Here is a 22,757-nt window from a genome sequence, read left to right as displayed (position 1 = left end):
AGTTGTGCGAGAATGATAGGGGATGTTGTTGACAAGCATAGAGTGGCTCATCAGACAGCCGGGCAGCTGGAACCAAGGTTTTCTCTGTTGACTAAACTTCTGATTCATCCGTCACTTTCCATATTTACACGCGCACACAGATAGATGCGCTTCTCTTTCTTCTTTCTTTTTTTTAACCGACGTTGCTCTTGTTGTGGAGCGAGGACTTTTACGCCGCCGTCATTTTTCTGGTGACGCCGTGCAGATGGGGGATGAATTGTAGATGGATGTTGCTCCTGGTCCAAGATGTGCTAAGCATATGTGTGTGCCATTCATAGCCTCAAAAGCACTTAGCGTAGTTTTAATGACTACAGTAGCAGATGCACGAGTAGGATTTTTTTTTTTTAATTCAGTGTTTGTGCCCACGTACCATTAGTTGTGACAGGGTTTTGGTTTTTTAAAGAGGAAAACGCGTTACTACAGAGCTGTGCATGCCTAGAGTGCAGTGATTGTGCCTACTGTACACAATAAAGGATAGTCAGTGTGTGTGTGGGTGCAGGGAGGGGGGGTCAGGAAGTCAGCGTCCATCCGTACATGCTGCTCTTTGATCAGAGGGCCACGTTTAGTCTGCCCACGACATGTGTCTGAGCCATATGAAGAGTGGGTGGGTGTGTGTGTGTGTGTGTGATGGAGCCAAGACGGGCCCTGTGCCCTCACTGCAACACCATAGCTAATGGGCACATGGGTCAGCAGGGTTGGACGCTCCTCCGCTTGTGCAGATATGTCACCAATACTAAAAAGTCTCCGAGGCCTTCACCGCAAGTCACGAAAACACCAATCTTTGCGAGGCAAAAAAAATGCCCATATTGGGCCAACAAAACGCTCACAACACACTTTGGCAGATTCATTTGGCAGAGTGAAAGGGATTGATCTGAGCGTGGCAATTAGGCAAATTTCAGAACTAAGCATCTGGCGAGGCGAGAACGCTTTGCCTGGCAGAGGATTACCATTTTAGTTCCATTTTCAGACAACGCAGCCCAGAATGTGTTATTTCACAGCACTCCAGCAGCACAGCGGCTCGGGCGAAACCCAGCGAGCACATGAAGGATCTCTGTGCAACATTTCTGCTGTGTATGTTGATTCCCACAACCTGCAAAGTCAAAGCGGCGCGCTGATTAATCGCGATTAGGTTTAATATGCGTGTTCGAAAGCGGTGGCGGCCCGGCCTCCCTTTCCTCTGCCTTTATGAAAATGAATCGTCGGAGTAAAATGCCTGAAATGATAGCAGCCTGCCGATGAGCTTGCTTTCTAAAGTAGGCTGATATAAATGAGAACCATTCCCCCAATTACGGAAGATTAGGTTACCCTCCACCAATCTGAATCCTTAAATCCCTTCTGTTTTTACAGCTCTGTCTGGCGAATGTAATTCAGCCTCGAGACCTGGGCAGAATAGCAATAAAAGAAGGTAGAAACTTTAGCAGTGAAACCCAGGCAGTAAAAATATCCATTGGGAGAGAGCTAAAGCACATGATAATTGACACTGCGCTGTGTTGCAGTTGGCTGTAATTAACTGTGTAACAGAGGTTGTCAGTCGGAAAGAGAGAAAGCCCCGACTATCTTAGTGCATTTAACACACTTGAAAGTGCAACGTTTATCGTGTCTTTCCAGCTTTCACCGAGGGTGCGTTTCAGGTTAGCGGGGGCCTCTCGCCTGTATTTATCCAGATCTTTTACTACAGGCCCAGTCAGACATTACGCGCCGCTTCCTTTATCCTTTGTTCGACAGTTTCAGTGCATGAAAAATCAAAAGGAGCCATTGTTTCTGGGGCGAGCGCAAAAAAGCTTATCATCTATTTTTAGTGCGCTTTTCCTCATTGTTGCCTGGGCCACGATTCGTGCTTACGTCTAGCAGGAGTGTGCCATAAACTATGTTGTGCTTCGCAGCCAGGCGCTGGCTGTGGTGACAACTCTCACCCACACGCTAGTGATCTATGAGCCATATAGCACCGACCCCCTGCCGCCTCGCCAGCCGCTTTCGAACGCGCGCGACCGCAGCAGTGTCGTTCTGCCTGTGTGATAGCACCCATATGCGCACAGAGCACCTGTATTAATGTAATGCGCTAAGCCTTTATTTCTCATCACTTATCACAAGCCGCTACACGCTGTACCGAAAAGGAGGGGAAAAAGCTCATAAAGATAAAAATCACATTTCACTAGAGGGTGCTTGTGTGACAGTGATATATGCTGTGAGCATCCTGCCACCTCATTGAGATGGGAGTGAGTTCTGGGTGGGTAAATCAATTTGTGCAAAGGCTGTTGGCGCTAGTATTGGTTTCGTGATATGATCTTTGTTGTCCATTTTTAGAGGTCAGCGAGAGCGCCACGACAAGGGCGAAAGAACCTGACCGCGTTCTCTTGTTTCTGGGCTGGTAAATGATCTACACCAAGAGGATTGTGGGTAATCAAAAAAGTATACACATGTTTTTCCAGGTTTAGGCGCTATGGATTCTCTATTAAGAATGCACGCTCATCCATTATCGCGCGTGTCTTGATAGAGTATCCACAGCCAGAGGCGAGCTCTGTCTGCGCATTAATCGGCGTAATTACTCAGCGAGGGTGACGGTGATTATGGAGGTGCGTCTGAGTGCAGATACCAGTGGGAAACTGGGGAGGGGTGGACCTGGTGGTAGACCAGTCAATAGGTGAGCGCGACTCTCATCTCTGGGATCTCTGGTCAGGAAGAAACGACAGGAAGCCATTCCCTGGTGTCCACCTCGTGGCGTATCACGTAGTGTGTTATACAGTAAAAGACTTTATCCTATACCGCCGAGAACTACTTTGAGCTTTCGCCGTCAGTTCAGAACATCCCTCGTTCTCCCTCTTGAAATCATTTTTAACTCTACTCCAAAGTCGAGTACCCAGCGGACCAAAACAAATCAAAATGCATGTTTGAAAAAGAAAAAAATAAGAGCCAGAAGTAAAAAAAAAATGCTAAAAACTATGATTCATACTGACTCAATCTAGTAATATCTAGAGTATGTGTGAGAGTAAAAAAAGCTCTTTGAGCTTTGGCTGGGAACAGCATTTCCACTTTAAGAGTTTTAATCCTTTTGTTAGTAAGATACTGATCTCGTGACTAAATGGAGAGCTCAGTTAATGCTTCAGTCACACGAGAGTAAAAATAGGACGGCAACCTTCTTGTGACCAGGGGAAAAAATGGTTGCACAATGATTGCACGTGATGGTTTAGCAACAGCCTCAACCTTGGCAACGGTTATTGATCGACTCCAAACAACTCGCAGCAGTCACTCTGATTGGTGAAGGTTTCCAAACCATTAGCATCTAATTTATAAATGCCGACAGACTGCCGACATGTTGCAGTCGATCTGCGACACGTGCAACAGGGGACTCAACTGGTTATGTTCCTATATGAAAGCATGCAGAAACTACCATTTGTCACAATTTGTGAAGGAAATCCGCTTTCCTATCTCTAAAATTACATGTGCAGATTTGCATTTTTCGCTAACTTATAATTTATTTGTCATATTATCATTGATTGCATGCAATTGCCAACTTGAGTCCGGCTTATTGATCTTTTATTGATTTCTTAATGAACCAAAGTCGCACTGAAAACATCGACCGACGAGTGCTCGCAGACCTGCTCGCAACTAGTTCAGTGGCAGTGAAATGTCTGGTTCATTGCCGTCACAGTACCTTTGGTCATCCTGCAGTCTGTTGTTTTCCTGGTGGGACTTTAGCATTTGGTGGGACGCTCGACAAAATTACAATCACAACGTTTCAATGTGCAGGACACAACCATGGGTTCCTGCACATCTTTAAAGAGAAATGCATGTCAATGATCACATTTAAGGTCATTAAATGTTTTATTTTCACCCTTGAAGTCTTCTATTTTGAGATGATCACATTCTATATTTGCAGCTATCTTATATTGATGCCTTTTTTAAAATTATGTGCTCAAAAGCTTCATCTCACATTCACTGAAGGTATCACACAAACCAGGAAAGGAAGAAAAATAAGCTTTCAAATACAAGTTTGGAGATATTTGGCTCCGAGATGAAAAATACCAAGAATATCCTGAAAGTCGAAGGAGCAATTTTGAGGCAAAAAAAAAAAAGTTTGAAACTTGGGACAATGAGTTCCTGAACAATCAAGTCCCGTATGAAACCAGAAGAGCACACTATGCTTGTATTAAAAAAAGATAAGGTGCCAATGGATTCTTTCATGCCTGCTGCTAGTACACCGTCATCTCCTGCTGGTACGCTGACTGGTAAAATTGGACGTATTGATGAGTTCTGTTAAACTGAATCTTTCAGTAATTCTTTTCAGCGACTGCTAAACTGCTCCGTGGGTTGTTGTTTTTTTTGTTTTTTTGCACACAATCTGTATTTTTAAGATGTTTTCTGACTCTGAACTTTTAGATACATTCAAAAAGATAAAGCATTTGTTGATTTGGTAATGTTGCTGTGTGGAAATGCTTTTCACTTCTCTTTGTTTAGGCTTTTAAAAGGTTTTAAATTTGACTTTAAAAAAGAAAGTGTGCGGCAATCTCATTCCACCAATAATACTGAAGCTTATTAGACCGTCTGTGGTTTGAATATTGAATTATAACTGAGCCTCAAGAGCAAGGATGTTACCACTTGATAGGGGGAAACCGAAGCGAGTGAGTGCATGGAGTGATATTATTCCCTGTTCAAGTGTACACAAGTAAAAAAAAATAGAATAACTAGGTGCGAAGGTTTCAAGTTACGTCATCTAATTCACCGTACACGGAAGACGTCACCGTACCGGCCGCACTCTTTGAGTGACTTGTGATCTCTGGGAACTGCAGTGCAAAATCACCACAGCAACTACTGCTTAGCAACAAAGATGTTGCCATCATAAAAAGACGGGGAAAAAAACAAAACAAAGAAAAACAACAACAACAAAAAAAGAGGAGCTCTTGGAGTTGTGACTTGATTTAGTGTGTTAGAATCTAATTAGTTTTATAGCACCGACCGGTGCGACGGTGGCCGTACAGATGTTCGGCACGAGAGATGCTCGTAAAGAAAAGGAGACGGCTGGTCAAATCAAAGCCGTCGAGTCAGGGAAATAAAAGCGGAGGAGCGGGAAGCGAACGCGCTCCAGCTCTGAGGGCTCTGTATTGTCTGTACAAGGGCAACACAGTTACTCTTTGCGGTACATTTCAGGAATGTCTTATAACATTGTCAGCGTGCCGGCTAATAGGAAAAGCATTGTTGGCCATAATAAGTGAATGAGTTTAATAGGTGAATGTCTTCCACTTCCCTTCTTATCTCGGTGACTTTCACTTTCTCGTACCGCCCGCAGCAAGTAATCATGGGAAATATATGACTCAGAGACGCCGTTTTTAATTAGGGACAGTTTTTAGCATTATGGAAAGAAAAAAGGCTTTTGACTTTTGGATGTCTTGAAAGAATTTTCCCGTGCGCGCACACACATGCATGTGGAGCCATTTTCTTTGAGTTTGGCTTTCTCATTAATCACAGCAGAACCATGGCTGATACTAGCGTACGGGAGAGGGAACCAGGCTGGAACGACAGAGTCGAATATTTGAACATCTCAGTGCTGATGTGTGCAAAGCAGAGCGTGTGTCTGCAGGGGAGGCTTTGAAATTTCATCCACTCCATCCCTTTTAACTCGGCGGAGGGGATGTGTGTGTCTCGCTCCAATTGGCCAATGGCACGTTAGGAAGCTCCTGAAAATCCCCGCCGCCCGCATCCCCCCCGTCCGCCAACCATTCACACACACACACACACATGCACACTCCTCTCTATCTCCCTCCCCTCCCCTCGCCTTCCACTCCACAGACCTGCACTGTGTCAGATAGTTTAATGTGAAATTGCTTTTCTTTCAAATTTCCCCCTGGAAACGCAGGTCGTCGCAAAATGTTACATCTCATAATGGTGTGTTATTGTTGTTCTTTCATACGAGTTCTTGGCTTCCGAGCGTAGGATTTTCAGCACGGAGCTGAGGTCACACTCGGCTATTTTTCCCTCTGCTTCTGTAGCCTCTCCTCTCCTTCCTCCCATCTCAGATTCTGCAGCGAACTCTTCCTCTGCTGCGCCCATGGTAACCCCGCTGAAAAATTTATCACCACCTCACTCTATGATTACGCTATGCATTAGCAGGGCTTAAATTTAATTTGTCGGCGGGCCCTCGCGGCAGTGCTACGGGCCTGGCCTATCAGAGACACTTTGTAAAGGGCCTGGAAGAGCCTCCCGGGGTGATCCTATCAGTCAGACACACTGTCAGCAGACACACTCAGTTAGTCAGCATTGAGTCAGAAATGTGGCCCAGCCAAGCCACACGCCACCGTTGGCTGCTCCGCTGGGCCGCTGCTGTGGGCATCAAGCTCCCCCGCCTGCCAATCAAAGCTCCAGCAAGGATGCTGACCTTTGTTCCCCTGCTCAAATGAATGCTCTTCAACAGGTGATCCGGCCGACTCCCTTGCCTCGGCGCGCTCAAGTTTAAATATAGCAGACTTTTCTTATGCGCCTTTCGCATTAGCCTGTTACAGCACCGCTGTGTGTTTGTGTCAGTAACCCTGTAGGATGGAGGCACATTGCTTCTATATTTTTAGACTTTATTCAGTACGTGTGTCAAACCTCCGACAATCGCCTCAATAATAATCACCTGTCCTAAAGTGGCTATTACTGTCTCCCACTCCTGTGATTTACATTAATACCTAGTGGTTAATGTCATGTTACTTTATTGGGAGTATGTGGAACATTAAATTCAAGGTGCTGCCTCTGCAGCTATACGCTGTGCGATTACGCTCCCTTATTTTTACTCTTACATTTTCATCCTCACAGATGACTATCAAAATAGCTTGATCTGAGGCCACCACAGACTGCTTTTATCGCCGCTCGCAGAACGAGAAGGTCAATTTTCAAGGCATTTGGTTGGGGGAAATGTTTAAACCGTCTAGTTACTAAGAGAACCAAGAGGGCCTCGTTCTTCCCGCGGCTCTAATTGGGATCCATTTTCATTTTCATATGGTTTTAAATGTCAAGAACAGAGCACACGCAAAGTGTTTTGAAATTGCTCAGGAAGGCCTTGGTCCCTGGGTCACACAGGTTGAAAGCATATTGGTTTATTATGAAAAGAAGACGTGGTGTAAAAAGGCACTCTGCAGCTGAGTTTTACCACTGAAAAAGGAAAAAAAAAAAGATGATGTTCTGCTTCTGACCTCATCCTTGGTCTGCTGGGAACATAATGTCAAAAGTTGCCAGCCCCTTCTTCATTTGACAGAAACAAATCCTCTGAAAGGACTCCCCCTCCCAGCGTGGAGGCTGTACACTCTCTTCACGCCTGGGTTTCCTCTCACAGTCAGAGGATATACAAGGCAGGTTGACTGGAGACTCCTAGTTCCTGAATTTTATGAATGGAAATGTGCAATTTTCAATCTGTTTTCTACCTCTACTGCCACGAAGCGAGAATGCTAAACATTCTTGATGTGACAAAATATAAAAATAACTAAATTTGTTCTGTCTGATATCACTGGTGTTTCTCACTTTTGTGACACAGGCATTTAAAGAAAGCTCACGCTCATCTCTCTTAAATCCACCCCCTCCCCCAGAAAGTATTGTGGAGTGCATGCATTACATAAAGCCAAATACACTTTCATATCACCAGGAATTATACCATTAGCAACAGGGAACATTAATGGATGCTCTAGCACCATTTAGTCAGCATCCTGAAGACTAAGAATAGCTATCCTGTCACATGTAGGGTACCAGTTGAAGCTCACATGGTGTCATTATGCTATAGTGAACTAAACTGTTGAGTTAACATTTACTTCATAAGATAAACCCCTGTGAAGTTCTTAATAATACCACCAGTTCTCTCGCTGTGTGCCTGAGATGACCACGTTACACTCTCAGTGATATCAGACGGAGCACGAGTAGAAAGCATGTTTGAAACAGAGGATTTAGAGCAGTAGAAGCCTTCGGCGCACAGGGACTACTTGCTAACATCCTGAACTCCTGTCTAAAATCTTGGTGATGGCTAACATTAGCATCCATTGTTACAGTGTGTGTATATATATATATATATATATATATATATATATATATATATATATATATATATAAGTATAGCCGCCACGTGCTTGTATGCACGTCTGTCAGGGCGGGTGGTGTCCTGGGGGATCTCCTCCCAGATCTGGACCAGGGCATCGCTGAGCTCCTGGACAGGCTGAGGTGCAACCTGGTGGTGTCGGATGAACTAAAACATCATGTCCCAGAGGGGCTCTGCTAGATTTAGGTCAGGAGAGCGTGAGGGCCAGCCAGCAGTATCAGTCCTAAAATAATGCAAGCATCCAAAATTAAACTAGGATGTTTGGAAATGACGTTTTCATAGGGGAGCTAATTATGTGTGTGTGTGTGTGTGTGTGTGTGTGTGTGTGTGTGTGTGTGTGTGTGTGTGTGTGTGTGTGTGTGTGTGTGTGTGTGTGTGTGTGTGTGTGTGTGTGTGTGTGTGTGTGTGTGTGCGCGCAACTTAAAAAACTAAAATAAGAAAAAGTAAAATATCTCCACTTAAATAAACGTGTGTATGTGTTGTAAAAATCAATCAAAGGAAATATGATCACTATAGCCAAGATCAAAAGAAGACAGAGAAACAAAGTATCAGTTGCACAATAAACACAAACTATGGAATCACTGTGTGAAAGCACAGGAGAAGCAAACCCACTGACTGTTGCATTTCCAGAGAAAATTATTTTAACGCAGTGCTAAATCTTACTTTTGTGCATTATACTCTGAAGGAGCCCTTAGCCTAGAAAACTGTTCTGCACCTGAAGCATGCAGGCTGCATGCGATCTTGAATTGCTGTTAGGTCAATAATTAAATTCCCCGGAGGCCTGATTTTGTATCTGGGGTTCAAATGCAATTTTTCTCCCCCTAACAGTGTATAATCCCTCGTCCGGGCAGGCCTGTATTTCTACCTTAAACATCCCTTTCATTCCTTCATTTAATAAATGACACCCAGAGGACGAAACGGGGACAAGTCCCCGCTGACACCTGTGAAATATAGACTGATAATGCTCCTGCCACTCGCTTAATGCCGCTCCCTTCCACCTCCTTTTGTCTGACAGGCCAGCCAGATGCATGTATCATAATGAGCGGATCTCGCCGCCGCCAATTAGGTGCATCTTAAGCATGTGACTGAAGAGATGAGGGATCTCTGCTGGCCTTTGGGAATGAGCGTCATTTCTCCTCCGAGCGCACGTAGCATCACAAGCAGAGCGTCTATTGCTTTGTCTTTTAGCGGCGCGGCGAATATGCGGTGATGGTCCCAGGGGCGGTGTGACGGAGAGGAGCGCGGTGTACCGGCGTCCGCGTGCAACCCCTCCCCCTCGTCCTTTTCTTTTTTTTTTTTTTTTTTTTTACAGAGAAAGAACTCACTCATTGTTTGATTTAATTACTTGCTTTAGACTTCAGCAATTATAGCTGAGCAGCACATATGTTAATTATATCTGACCTCACATTTTTGCTGCTCTGTTAATTGTTCGCTTAGATGACATTCTGAGATGACTGTCATTGCTGCTGCATATCGGGCAATTTAAAGGGAAAAAAGACCTTGGATGGCTTTGTGACAGATTTTGGTCAGTGGGAAAGTTTACACTGCAACACTCATTCCAAGTGGAGGTGGAGGGGGGCGTCATGACTTGTCTGTACATCCATCAAACAGAGATTACGTGCACCTCCTCCCTGTATCTACGAGCCTAAAGATGCCGGGCCAGCGATTTTTTTTTCCCCTTCCTTTTTTTAATGCAGAACTCACTTCCTGTTGTTTACGAGATGATGCATTTTGTTTTTCTCTTGCCATTATTACCCAGGAAACATCTAAACCCACTAATGTCCCAGTTCAGAGCTCATTTTGTCTCTTCTAATGCACATTCCCTTCCGGATGTCCTAGGCTGCAGAAATCCATTAAAAATAGCTCGCAAAGACAAACTGCAACCTGAACTAATACATCATGTTAAACGACACATGTACTGCAATTTTTGCGAGCACGGTTTTGCCACACGGCTTATTATCACATCTAATGAGGACGGTTTTCACTTTTGCCGTTGCTGCACGCTGTGGTTTAATTCCCCTGCCAGTGAGGAGGCAGAACAGAAGTTAAGGTAGCGTGGAAGGCAGATACACGTAGCCAGCTCTTCAGACTCATTTTGTCTGGCAATATCGCTGCGGCGGTGTGACCGCGGCCTTACGAAGCAGTGGCAGGAGAAATGAAAAATGCACGTGCTGTTCGCCATGATTGTATTTGTTAATGTAGCCGTATTGTCTCTGCGAGCCGTTTCTAATGGACTGTGCTTTTGTTTGTCACCTTAAGTGAGCGGCGATGCCTCTTGCTTCACTTCACCACACTGGAGTTGGTTTAGGGAAAACAGGTGTTTTATTTAGGGAGGAAATGACACGTTACACTTGCTGTATTTCAGTCACATCTAGTCCAAGGTAGGTTGGCGAATGATAGGTTTAAAAAAATGCACTTAAACTTGAATGTGGTGTTCACGCAGAGTCTGTCAAAACCTATCCAAAGCTTCCTGGCATTACACGTTGACTCTGGATGCTAAAGAAAATGTTATGAGAGACACAAATTATGATAGACAATTTTAAAGAAAACCTGCCATTTGTGTTTTCTCAATGCCTCCCCGCCATGAAACGCGCTCAAATTGCTTTACTTGCTTTAATATACAGCTACGATTTAACCGTGTGCTCGCCGAGCAGCTCTGCTACGCGGGAACGTCAGAACCGGCGGCCTGGCTCGTATAAAACGCACTAAGGCCGTGTAAATATTGTCGTATATTGTATATACTCCAGCAGGCTCATGTTATAATTATAATTGTCATTCCAATTCACGCGTTTGACAGTCAACTGATGCACGGTAAATAGCATCACGTGTTGGTGAGTTCCAGCGCGCGTCTGCTCGTCCTCTTTGTTGATTCTGTTTGCATTCGGCAGATGCTGTTTTCCTTTCCACACTCATATCTCCTGAGATATTAAATCATTTAGAGTTTTTCTTGACTGATGCACATGTAACGTGGGCACAGATGATTTGTCCTCTTTGTGTTGGAAAAGTCACACAAGTGCTGGTTTCCCAGCTTCTTTTATAGCTGACTTTCCTTTATAGCTCGCTCGCACTCAACCTAATATGACTCACCACTGCGAGCAGCGTTTGTAGTTTTGATTTACTCCAAAGACCTTTTTTTTTTCTTCTAATAGATGGGTTTTTTAAAAAATTTCTTGCTAATGTCGTGTCGGTGTGTACGCAGGCTCGCCTGTTTTGGTCGAGATTCTGAGTTGATGGCAGCGCACATTCATTAAGCGCAGTGGCTCAGGCTTCTTCCCACCAGGATTCACAGACAGCTGTCAGTTCAAGGAAGATCTCCTGCACTGATTGTGCATCAACATTCGCTCCGACTTCCCTCTCACAGCTCCTTACTTCAACATTTACATACCCATCAACTAGGTGACTGTCAGGGCACATTATGCATGTCTCAGAATATGCAGGTTAATGTGTTTATGCCATTATAGCTTATTAAAGCTTTGTTAAAGTATGATTTTTTTAAAATGGTACACTTAATATTATATGAGAGTTTATGGTGGTAATGATAGAAACATTGCCCCTACATACATGCTGCAAACGCAGCACCTTCATCATCCCACTGGGGTCATTTCTGTGTCTATTGTTGTCTCTCGTTTTAGCGCCGGCTCTCTCTCTTAAGTTTCTCTGCTCTACAAACACCTGAAAGAAACACGAGGGCATTTAGTTTTCTTTTACCGGCTATAATTGCTTAGTTTGCCTGCTGTTTGGCGTTGGATAGGTGGTATGCGCTGGGTTTATCAGTTTGTTTGCTGAAAACAGTTGCCTGCTTCAGCATCCATAGCCGATGTTATCAGCCCATTGAATGGCTGTTATCGCTTGTTATCACTCCCATACATATCACCAATAGGCGCCCTTCTCTTCTTAGCAGCCGGCTCAGTAGACTGTTATCATCTATTGTGATCGGTGATAAACAGAGGAACCCAGATTAAGAGCAGAGGCATCTAGAGGTCATGTGAGGAAGTGCATGTAAAGTCTCTAGTGGGAAATATGGATATCAATCAGAACAGTGATCTTTTACTAACCCTAACCAAGTAGTATTGTATTAGTTGTGAGATAAATGCCTGTTTTAGAGCTGAGGATGAATGGCTCCAGGTCTCTGCAACATAATTAGCCCATGGTAATGGGTAAATATTCCTTTCAAAATAAGACACACAACTACAACACGGGAAAAGACCCAGGGAAACAAACCATAAATTTCACACCCGAGCCTCAACTCTCGCAGCCCGGTACTGGTCCATGGCCGGGGGGTTTGAGACCGCTGGTCTGGAGGAGGACTCATTGGAAGAGTCGTGAAGTTTATCACTGGAAACAACAGAACTTTGATTCATAAACAGTGTTAAGCAGATGTGGATAACACATTAAACATTGTCTTTTATTGGTTTTTCAGCGGTTTTACACTCAGATGTGACAGTAATTTGGTGCCTTTCTAGAATTCATGTAATGTTAAGCAAAAATGACTTTGTGGATTTTGCTTGATTTATCAGAAATGGAAAGAATAATTTGTGACAGTAAGTCTTGCAGGCCTGTTTTTGCTTTCTGTGTGAGTGTCTGTAATATTGATTAGCAGATGTTTGGGGAAAAATAAGATACAAGAAATTTTAACCATATGTTCCTTTTATTGTGTTTATTATATTTTATCTTGCTCTTCCTGTTCACTGCCGCAGTAAGGAGTTGTTTTTTTTTTATTCATTGGTATTCAGACAGGCTGGCCCAGGGTGGCAATCTGTTAAAGAACGTGGAGGGGGGTGTCACCTCTCAGTTAAGGCAGCGCTGGCATCCTCGAGGCCTGGTGTGCTTGGACAGTCGGCCTCAGAGTTAGCAAGTGTGACTGTGGAGGAATGGATGCTAAATAACAGAGCCCGCAGCGCTGCCCTCCCGCCTGGCTGGCTAGCAGGCGTGACGCGACAGGGCTGAGGCCAGAGTCAGCTACAATCCATTACTTTTACCTGAGGAAGAGGAGAGGCAGAGCGAGAGCGAGAGAGATTGAGTTAAGGGCCGGAGCACCTTTCAGCACTCTCTTCTGCATGCTAATTCCACTAGCGCTTCAAAGGGGATCAAAATCTGCTGGCTGGGAAACGTGGCCTCTCAACTGACTAAAGGAAGGCGAAATCCCCTTCTCTGCTCGATGCCTCTCTAGCAGCCAGTTTGCACACATATGCATAATAACATACAGCTGCACGGTGGCTAAACGAAGTATTTTAAAGTACAAGCTTCGTATCCTTGAGCGTTACGTCAGCTGGCTCATAAATTTCAAAAGGTATTGAGCTTGCTTATATAACTATATACACCTCTATATGTCTCCTATGGTTGAAGGGCAGCTCTTTCACAGGCTGAAGGGCGTTTCTAACCAGCTGAAATTGACAGAAGTCAACATTTTAGTTTTAAATTAAAAATTCAGGGGTTTTTTCCCCCTTCCAAATTCATCACTCGCTCAGGGATGTCACACACATCCATCCCAACACAAATCACTGGCATCTCCTAAAATTTCCCATGCACACCGGTCGGTGAACGCGATGAGCATTTGTGCAAAGAGCGTGAAGCAGAGGGTGATTTTTTTTTTTTTTGAGGCGCTGCTTAAAGCTATCACTATCGGAGTGGAAAGTACACATGACAACTGGTTTGCAGGTTCCAAATGAGAAACCACCACAAACAGCGTGGGTGTGGGCGGCAGGAGAGAGAGAGGAGAGGAGAGGGGAAGGCAGGGGAGGGGGTAAAAATGCAGCGTGGATTGGCACCCGGTGACAGTGATAAATTTCACCAATCGTCCAGTGTGAAGATCTGTCTAATCTTTGCGGTGGCTCACAGCGGGGTAGGACCCCATCACTCTCCCATTATTTGACAACAAAACATCCGCGGAGAGCGGCGAGCCAGGTTCAGTTAGCTACAATACACTCCCTGCATACACAAATCCCGGCAATGGGGATTATAAAGTGGCTCTGTAGCCGGCCGTTAAAGGGGCAGGCCATTAAAATGCAGCCACAACCACCTATCCACGCTCTCACCGTGGAGTGGCTGAGAGAGAACAAAACAAAGCCGTCTGTCAATAGCCTTTAATTTTGAATAGAGAGCAAATAAAATTCAATGCCTATAATGGCCTTCATTTTCCTGCAGACTCTTGAAATTGATTCGATGGCTTAATTTGGCAGCGGCAGGTGGGATGCCATTGGCAAACGTATACGGCTGCATGCGGTTCACCCCAGATGACTCAATAAACAGCGTTTGCAGCAGTTTAGCAACAAAACATTTTTCCGAGGCCGTGCATCGCGGTCCATATGCATGTATCACAGCCATGTGGTGTTCTGTTGGCAGTTACAAGATCCGCGTTTACACCCAAAATGTTATTTTGATTTCACTGACACAGAGATAATGTTTCATAACACACAGTCAGTCACGAATTAGCCCATCTGTCTGTTTGAGCTTCCCGGTGCTGATGGAGTCTCTCTGTGTTTGTGTTTGTGCGTGTGTGTGTTTGACCACAGTGGCTCAGCCCTCTCCCCACCAGGATTCACTGACGGCTGTCAGCTCATTGAGTGACTCCTCCACAGATTGTATTTGAGCCAAAATCCTGATCCCTCGTCTCGCTGCTCCTCTCGTGCTTTGCTTTCTCACTCCTCCCCGGCTTGTCGACATGCATATGCTGACACACTCGCACGTGTATATACAAGCGCTCGCACACGCTCGGGATGATATGTTCTCTTACAGCTTGCGGTATCAACAGGAGATTCTGGCGACAGTGTGAAACTGAATCTGAAAGTGCGTCTCGTGTGTGCGTGTCACCCGAATGAAACAATATGGCCTCTAAATGTAATTTTAAGCCTTGCATCCACACAGGCGTGCGAGCTATATCGGGCCGTGGCTGGCGTAGCGCGCACGCAGACACGCCACCGTTGTTGCCAGTGCAATGCTAGTGTTACGGGGTGGTATCGGAGATTTTGTCACGCTGAACAGTAGTAGCATCCCTATTGTGGGAAAGTTCCCAACTTCTTTATTGCAATATGCTTGATATTTTGAGATATGCCGCCAGCATTTAAAATAGCTTCAAGGCTCTGGGACGGCAGGTTATTTGAAGAAACCTGGGGAGCACGCTGCAGTCCTTGTGTGGATTTAGACGGTTGCTTGTGTCTCTTCATGTAATCCCAGACGGACTCGCCGATGTTGAGATCAGGGCTCTGTGGGGGCCATACCATCTGTTGCAGGACTCTTTCTTCTTCTTGTGGCTGAAGATGGTTCCTTAACACTGGCTGTGTTTGTTGGCTCGTTGTCGTGCTGCGGGATGGATTTTGGAAGAGATTAGGCACCTCGGTGATGCTACCGTGTGATGATGATAAACCAAACATCTAAAGTGTGCCACACTGTGCCGTGCATCACAGTGCAATTAAATTTAGAAACTATTTCATGTCGATCACCTCTTTCTGACGTATATAAGCACACATTTTACTACTACGTTGCCTCAGTGGGGATCAGATCACTTAATACACCCATGATTTTACAGGTTGTCACAGCTGAAGCAAGTATGAAGCAGGATTTAGCACCAAAGCAAAAAGTTCAGTGAGGACCGACGTTTTTCTAGACAAGGCTGGATATTTCTGACCCTTCACGAAGGGAAGATGTGACAAAAGCTCTCCTGCGATCTGAAGGCTTGAGCTTGCATTGTGCGCTATATGCTCTCAAATGATATTTTCTTTAATAAAACGTTTCTAAAAGCAAGAGCAACAATTTAGCTTTAGCTTTGTGTCCTCCAGTTGTGTCAAAATAATGTCCTCTTCAGTGCTTTTCACCTTTACTCTGCAGCCCCGTAGCCGCAGTCTTGTGAACAAAGCTGCGCGTTCATCCCTCCGTCTCATCAGACTCCTTCTCTCCATCCTCTGCTTTCTCCTCATCAAAGAACAGGCGGAAAGCCTCTGCGCCCGAAGACTCGCATTGCTGAGCAATTTTGATCATGGTATAAATTTTAAATCTGAATCCAACAGGAAAAACGAGTTCAGTTCTGAATAAAGAATCAAAGCGTTTTGGATGTTTTTCATAGCCTCCTCCTTGTCAAACACTTCTTTTATTGTCTTTTCTCGCACGTTCTCTCTCTCCCTCCTTCTACCTAAACCTCACCCGTCACCCCCACGCAGCGTTTCGTAAACAAGTACAATAAAACGACGCACCAGATTGAGAACGGCTATGATTTACATGTCTGATTACAGTGTAATTTCGCACTTATTTGCATGGGCCTTCTCAACGTCTTTGCCGAGCTGGATCGCTCTGCAGCCCGGGCCATTTAAATGAGAACGAGCAAGATGGAGTGAGAGAAGGGGGGAGGGCAGAAGAGAGACAGAGAGGCAGACAAAGTTCAAGTTAAAGTTCAAGGTCATTTATCTCCATGGCCGTTTATCACACGCGAGTCTCAAAGGACTTTAAAGAGACAGGAACAGAAAAAGAAAAGAGCCAGGAACAAAAGAAAAAAATCCAATTACATCCAACTAATCAGCAACCAGTCACAAAACAAAATGAAACAGTGTGTTGAAAGGACGTGGCTGTGTACCAAACCTTCTAATCAGCCCGAGAAAAAGACAGACCGGTGCTTTTTTTTCTTTTCTTTTTTTTAAAACTCAAAAAAGTGCTTCAATAAAAAAGCTTTGTGCTTCTCTTCAGGGGCAGTTTACTCCATTAATACACAGTAAATGATTCTTCGCCCACCTTCAGCTGTGAGTTTACACCTAGAGTCGTTGTTTACTAGGTGGAGATTTATGCTTTTCTATATTTAAACACTCGCATAAAAATAATCACTTATTACCTGAAGATTAGTTGTTGCTAAATATTAACACCCACTAACGACACAGAACATCCAGCTGAAGCAACATCTGCAACGGAGTCTCAGCGAAGTATGTAATATCTGCATCGATCCGCTGTGCAAATTAAGGTTAATTAAAACAGGAGCATTTTTTTTATAGCTTTCATTTTTCTTTTTTGTTTGGAAATAACAAATAACAAGTTTGTTTCCAGCGTTACTACCTTATTATTATTCTTTCTTCCTCCAAACTGGATTTTTTTAAATAAACCAACAAACAATGTTTAATCACTGGGTGAGGTTACCAGAATAGTAACCTGAGCCTGGCAGTGTCAGCTGTGAACGTCACAATTTCAAAATCAGTGTTTTCTCCAAATCCAGGAACCTCTGTAATGGCCCTTTGTAGAGACTGTAAAGTGAGGGTGTGTGGGTCTGTCTGAGGATGGACTGGGAGTGCAGAACATCTTATTACGAACAGCCTTTTGTCTTAACTCAAGCAGGTCAAAACTTGGAGCTCAGCAGCAATCCTAGCAGATCAGTTTTTTCTCTCAAAGATATTTTTATTGAGTTGAAGCAACAAAGAAAAGCAAATACACGCAGAATTGACAAACACCAAACAAGCAAGTTTCACAGCGACTGTTAAAACTGAAATATCAGAATACAGATTAATGACACACTCACATGTCTTATAATTGCTTCCAGCAGTTTATCCCCTACCCACAACGCTTAGAACCCCTATCCCTCAGACCAGGAAGGAAAAAAACCAAACAAACAAAGCAAGAAAAAAGAAGCAAACAAATAAAAACAACATCACAGATAAATCAAAAACAAAATAAGAAAAACACACAAACGACTAACAATAAATAAATAAGTAAATAAATAAAAAGAAGAAGAAGGGGGGAGGATTTACTGAGCAACGCTGGAAGTCGGGTTTGTAGCCTGGAGGCTGGAAAAGTATTTCAGGAATTGCCCCCACACCTTGTAAAACTTACCGCTGTTGTTGCTAATCGCATACCGGATCTTTTCAAGGCTCAGATAGTACATAAGGTCCCTCAGCCACTGAGCCTGGGTGGGCAAAGGGGCACCCCTCCATCTTAGGAGGATTGTACGTCTAGCTACAAGGGAGGCGAAGGAGAGCATGCAACGCTGTGACGAGGTCAACCGTGCATCAGCCTCTCCAGTGGTGCCAAAAAGCGCAACTAAAGGGTCAGGATCCATATGGTGTCCAACAAGTAGGGATAAGGTCTGAAATATATCTCTCCAGAATCCTTCGAGGCTAGGGCACTTCCAGAACATATGAATAAGGGAAGCCTCCGCACTCCCACACTTATCACAGGTAGGGTCAACGTTCGGATACATACGGGATAGTTTGACTTTGGAGAGATGGAACCTATGCACAACCTTAAATTGTAAAAGACAGTGGCGGGCACATAGGGACGTGGAATTAACTAATTTGAGTATTAAGTCCCATGTATCCATAGACAGGGACTGATTTAAATCTTGTTCCCAGGCCGTTTTAATCCGATCTATCGAAGAACCGTTCATGCTCACCAACCTGTCATAAATAAGAGAGATAAACCCTTTACGTGTTGGGATTAGGGTGAGGAGCATATCCCCTGGGCTTGCAGCTGGCGCTACCGGAAAGTTTGGAATCTGAGATTGGAGGAAATGTCTGGTCTGCAAATATCTGAAAAAATGTGTACGTGGGAGATTAAATTTTTCAGAAAGCTGGGCAAAAGATGCAAAAGTATTGTTAAAAAATAGATCATTGAAACATGTAATGCCCCTATCATGCCAATCTCGAAATATAGGATCAGATAGTGATGGCTGAAAAAGGGGGTTAGAAAGAATTGGACTTAGAAGAGAGAAACCTGTTAATCCAAAATGCTTCCTCATCTGAGCCCACACCCTCACCGTGTGCCAGACAACTGGGTTATCGATTGTCTTGTTTGGGGGAAGGGGGAGTGAAGATCCAATCAGGGCCAGGACAGAAGAGCCTGTGGGCGAGTTCAACTCCATGAGCACCCAGGATGGGCAATTACCCTTGTTGTGGAAGTAAAGCCAAGATATAATGTAGCGCATGTTTGCTGACCAATAGTAATATCGAAGGTTAGGCAGTGCCAGGCCTCCACGACTCTTGGGTTTTTGGAGTTGAGCCTTGTTCAATCGAGGGCGTTTACCCCTCCATATATAAGATGAGATAATTGAGTCCAAGGAATCAAAGAAGGATTTGGGGATAAATACTGGTAACAATTGGAAGAGATACAAAAATTTAGGAAGTATATTCATTTTGATTGAGTTGATTCTTCCCACCAAAGAGGTGGAGAGAGGGGACCACTGTGCCAGATGTTTTTTTGCATTATTTAACAGAGGAAGGAAGTTCGCTTTGAAGAGACATTTATGTGTCCTTGTAATAATTACACCTAGATATGTAAATTGATTCCCTGCTATTCTAAAGGGGAGGGTAGTATAGTCAAACACTGGTGCCCCTCCATCCACAGGAAACAACTCACTTTTACATAGGTTGAGCTTGTATCCTGAAAACTGGCCAAATTGGCGAAGTATGGATAACATTGCGGGTACAGATATTTTGGGGTTTGAAATAAAAATTAAAAGATCAGCAGATCAGTTTTAAACGGGTCTCACTCTCATACAACGTCTAATTGGCTAGTTCACGTAGGGCCGGCTGTTTAAGCCCCCTCACGGTTGTTGCTTAGCTGCAAGCCGCTTTGCAACCCCACCTACTCCTTGCATTACGGTTCTGACTTAATCAGTTTCACATGCGTTGTCACTGACGCCTGCTCTGCTCTGCACCGCTCTCTGTGTGCATACAGAGACTGCATTAGGCGAGGAGGTCCCTGAACAGAGCCTTGCTGCCAAATGCAAAATATTGCAGACAGAAATATCCTTTGACAGCAGTCGTTTTTATTCTAGTTTATTTCCAATCCCTCAAAATATGGTGGATTCAGCATCATGCTAATTAAACTATCATTTAGTAAGCATATATGAATGTATGCAAAATATTTCAAAGAACTAGCAAACAATGATAAATTAGCTGTACCCTGGATATGATAAACCACCACCTTTGAGACCTTTTATCTCCAGATGAAGATCCACTGTCTGTTAATAACTGATCTTTGGTACTGGAAGCTCTCTGGTTTCTAATTTTGGTGCATTTGTAGGAGCGTTTAGGCTTTGTGTGCAGGCTTTCATCATTTGCTTTATATTTCTTTTTCTGCTTTTAAAGTAGGACTGTAGAGAGTGACCAGCGTGGAGCAAGAAGAGTTGATCTGTTTATCAGCTAGTTAAATCAGCGGATGATGGTTAATGTGTTCCCAGATTGTGTAAACTGAAACTAGCTGGAGGTTAAAAAGATTTTGGGAAGGACCGGTCAGACAGTCTTCAAAAAGTAAGCAGAACAGTGCGTGTAACCTGCGATTATTAGGATGCACGTATGGACTGGGTTTTGTGTGCGCGGTTCTGATGTTCAAGGCTGGATTTGTGTTGCCGCCATTAACAGTTAAATGTGTGTCACAGGTTCCGACTGTAAAAATGCTCTAAAGCAGTCCAGCTCTGCTCTATAAAGTGCAGTATTTTATGTTTCTCTACAGATGCCATTTATAGTTTTGTCTGAGAATTTCATCAGTGCTTTTTATGAGAGGTTGGCTGTATTTGACACTGCTTTTATGAGGCCAGTTACGTTTTATGTGGAGCCTTCAGTGGAAATGTTGATGCGGTATGATTGCTGGATTATGAAGTTTATAGGGAACAGTGGATGTGTCCAAAACACACAGCTTCCGTTTAGCTAAAAGAGAATGAAGTTTTTCTGGGGTTGTAATTTAAGCTTTCTCTTTCATGCATATCTTATCTAATTGCATTAGGATTAAACTCCCAGTGTGCTGAATAGACGGATATGTTGGTTTTACTTGCATTATTGTGTTATTTTTAGGACTCTTGTATTGTTGGTCCTTTTCTGGGGGGTCTTCTGCAAAGTTTTTATTTCACCAATTACCCCTACTCTTTCATTTACTGCAATAAGCCATTAATTTCCACTTGTTGTCATTAGTTAAACCACTTAAAAAAAAGAATTATGGCAAATTCCATGCAAATAGTGATTAATTATAGCTGGATTTAGTCTATTTGTCCTCATGGAAGCCGTACAGGGCGGCTTGCTGGGTGATTCATTTCTCCAGGTCCCAGAGATGCGCAGCACCTCTGCCTTTTCATCACCCTGTTTAGTTCTCATTGTTTCCTTGACTTTCAGGCGTCGTGTTAATGCACACTGCGACCACTGCAGACTCTGGAATATATCATTGTCTGATTACGTTCTATAAATGGATATGTGGCTATTTGCCTAGAGGAAGTGTCACATTGGTATTATGTGTGAAAAGCTACGTTTTCAGTGCAGGTACAGCTGCAGCAGGTTGTCAGAATGTCCGTTTGCTCTGCAGCAGCTTTCTGTTCCGACGGGGAAAAACTGCTGAGGGAATTATTGGCCGTCAAGGGGAAGCTCTATTAGAATATCTGTGATGGATCCCAGAGCGAGAGTTGACGTTGAGACTTTTTTTTCCAAGTCATTTTTTTTAGGTACCTTATGCATAAGTACTGCAATTCAGACTACTACTTAAGCCCTTTGCAGAGGTGCTTAAGTCTTCTCTCACGCACAGCTTCCTCCCTGCTCGTTTCTGACATTGAACTGAAGTGCAAAGCACTGCTGCTCCCAGCAAGATGCTCAAAATGGTCATTTGCATTACGTAAAGGTTCCAGTGAAGTCCAATACAGTCGTCCTGACACCTTACCTCGAGGAGCTGTAGGTTATTCAGTTGGTTTTAGTTACATTTATTCAGTAAATCTCACGGACGTCTGTGAGGACAGAGTGCACCATGGCAATGACAACAATCTAATCATCTGACAAAACCGGGTATTTAAAATGCATAAAATCACAAATAATACAGAATCTAAAGACCGCAGACAGGCTATCTCTAACTTCAAGTTGTAGTATTGATATTTTTTATATAAATAAAATGATTAAAAATGATTTTATTTATCTAGGCAACTTTTAAAACAAAGCTAAATTAAACCTTAATACAAAAAAATGGCAATTAAATATAAACTTCATGAAAACCCCTAGTAATGTATATTTACATTTAAATGCAGAAGACGAGCACTCTCAGGAATAAATAAGTAAATGTGCATTTACGAATAGTGTGGCTTGGCTGATCTCCCCCAGCAAATTAGTCATATTTATATCAAACAATATACATAGAAATAAAGCTTGCTCACTCCTGCTTTTCAGTGTAAATCTGGGAATTTTTATGAGGCTCATGTGGGAATAACACTGATTGATGTAGTCTGTGGCCAGAGTCCCAGAAATAGCCTTCTGTTTCTGTTTGTTGGGACTAACTGTGTTGGAAAATTTGGGCAGGTACCTTGATGCAGAAATAACCTTTTAGAAGTTGAATATTAATAATGATAAAATGTGCATAGATTTATTTTCCAGACAGCAACAAGCTTTCGACAAGGATATTTCTCTCTTTTTAATCTTCCTCCCCTGAGTTACCTTTTTGGCTTTTTGACATGCACACCGGGGGCAGGACAGTGATCAGCAGGAGGGTCCTGGGTTTGAATCTGGTGGTCAGCCTGGACCTTTCAGTGAGTTTGCATGTTTCCCTGCTCCTGCATGGGTTTTTTCCCAGGTACTCCAGCTTCCTCCCATAATCCTAAAGCTTGCATTAGTGATTCTAAATTGTCTTTGTATGTGAATAGTTGTCTCTCTGAATAGAAATAGTGGTCCTGTGATTGACTTGCAGCCGGTCCAGAGCAAAGAAAAAGGATGCATGGATGAATATCTAA

General features: G+C 43.6%; 1 protein-coding gene across 13 annotated transcripts in view; it reads left to right on the top strand.

Annotated features, from left to right (window-relative positions):
- Window positions 1-22,757, top strand: part of LOC113020226 (RNA binding protein fox-1 homolog 3) — a 426,914-nt gene that overhangs the window by 157,014 nt on the left and 247,143 nt on the right. The window lies entirely within an intron of this gene.

Source organism: Astatotilapia calliptera, chromosome 4, assembly GCF_964374335.1.
Source record: "Astatotilapia calliptera chromosome 4, fAstCal68.1, whole genome shotgun sequence".
NCBI classification, from domain to species: domain Eukaryota; kingdom Metazoa; phylum Chordata; class Actinopteri; order Cichliformes; family Cichlidae; genus Astatotilapia; species Astatotilapia calliptera.
Note: the sequence above shows the minus strand (reverse complement) of the source record. Positions and strands in the feature narration are given on the sequence as shown.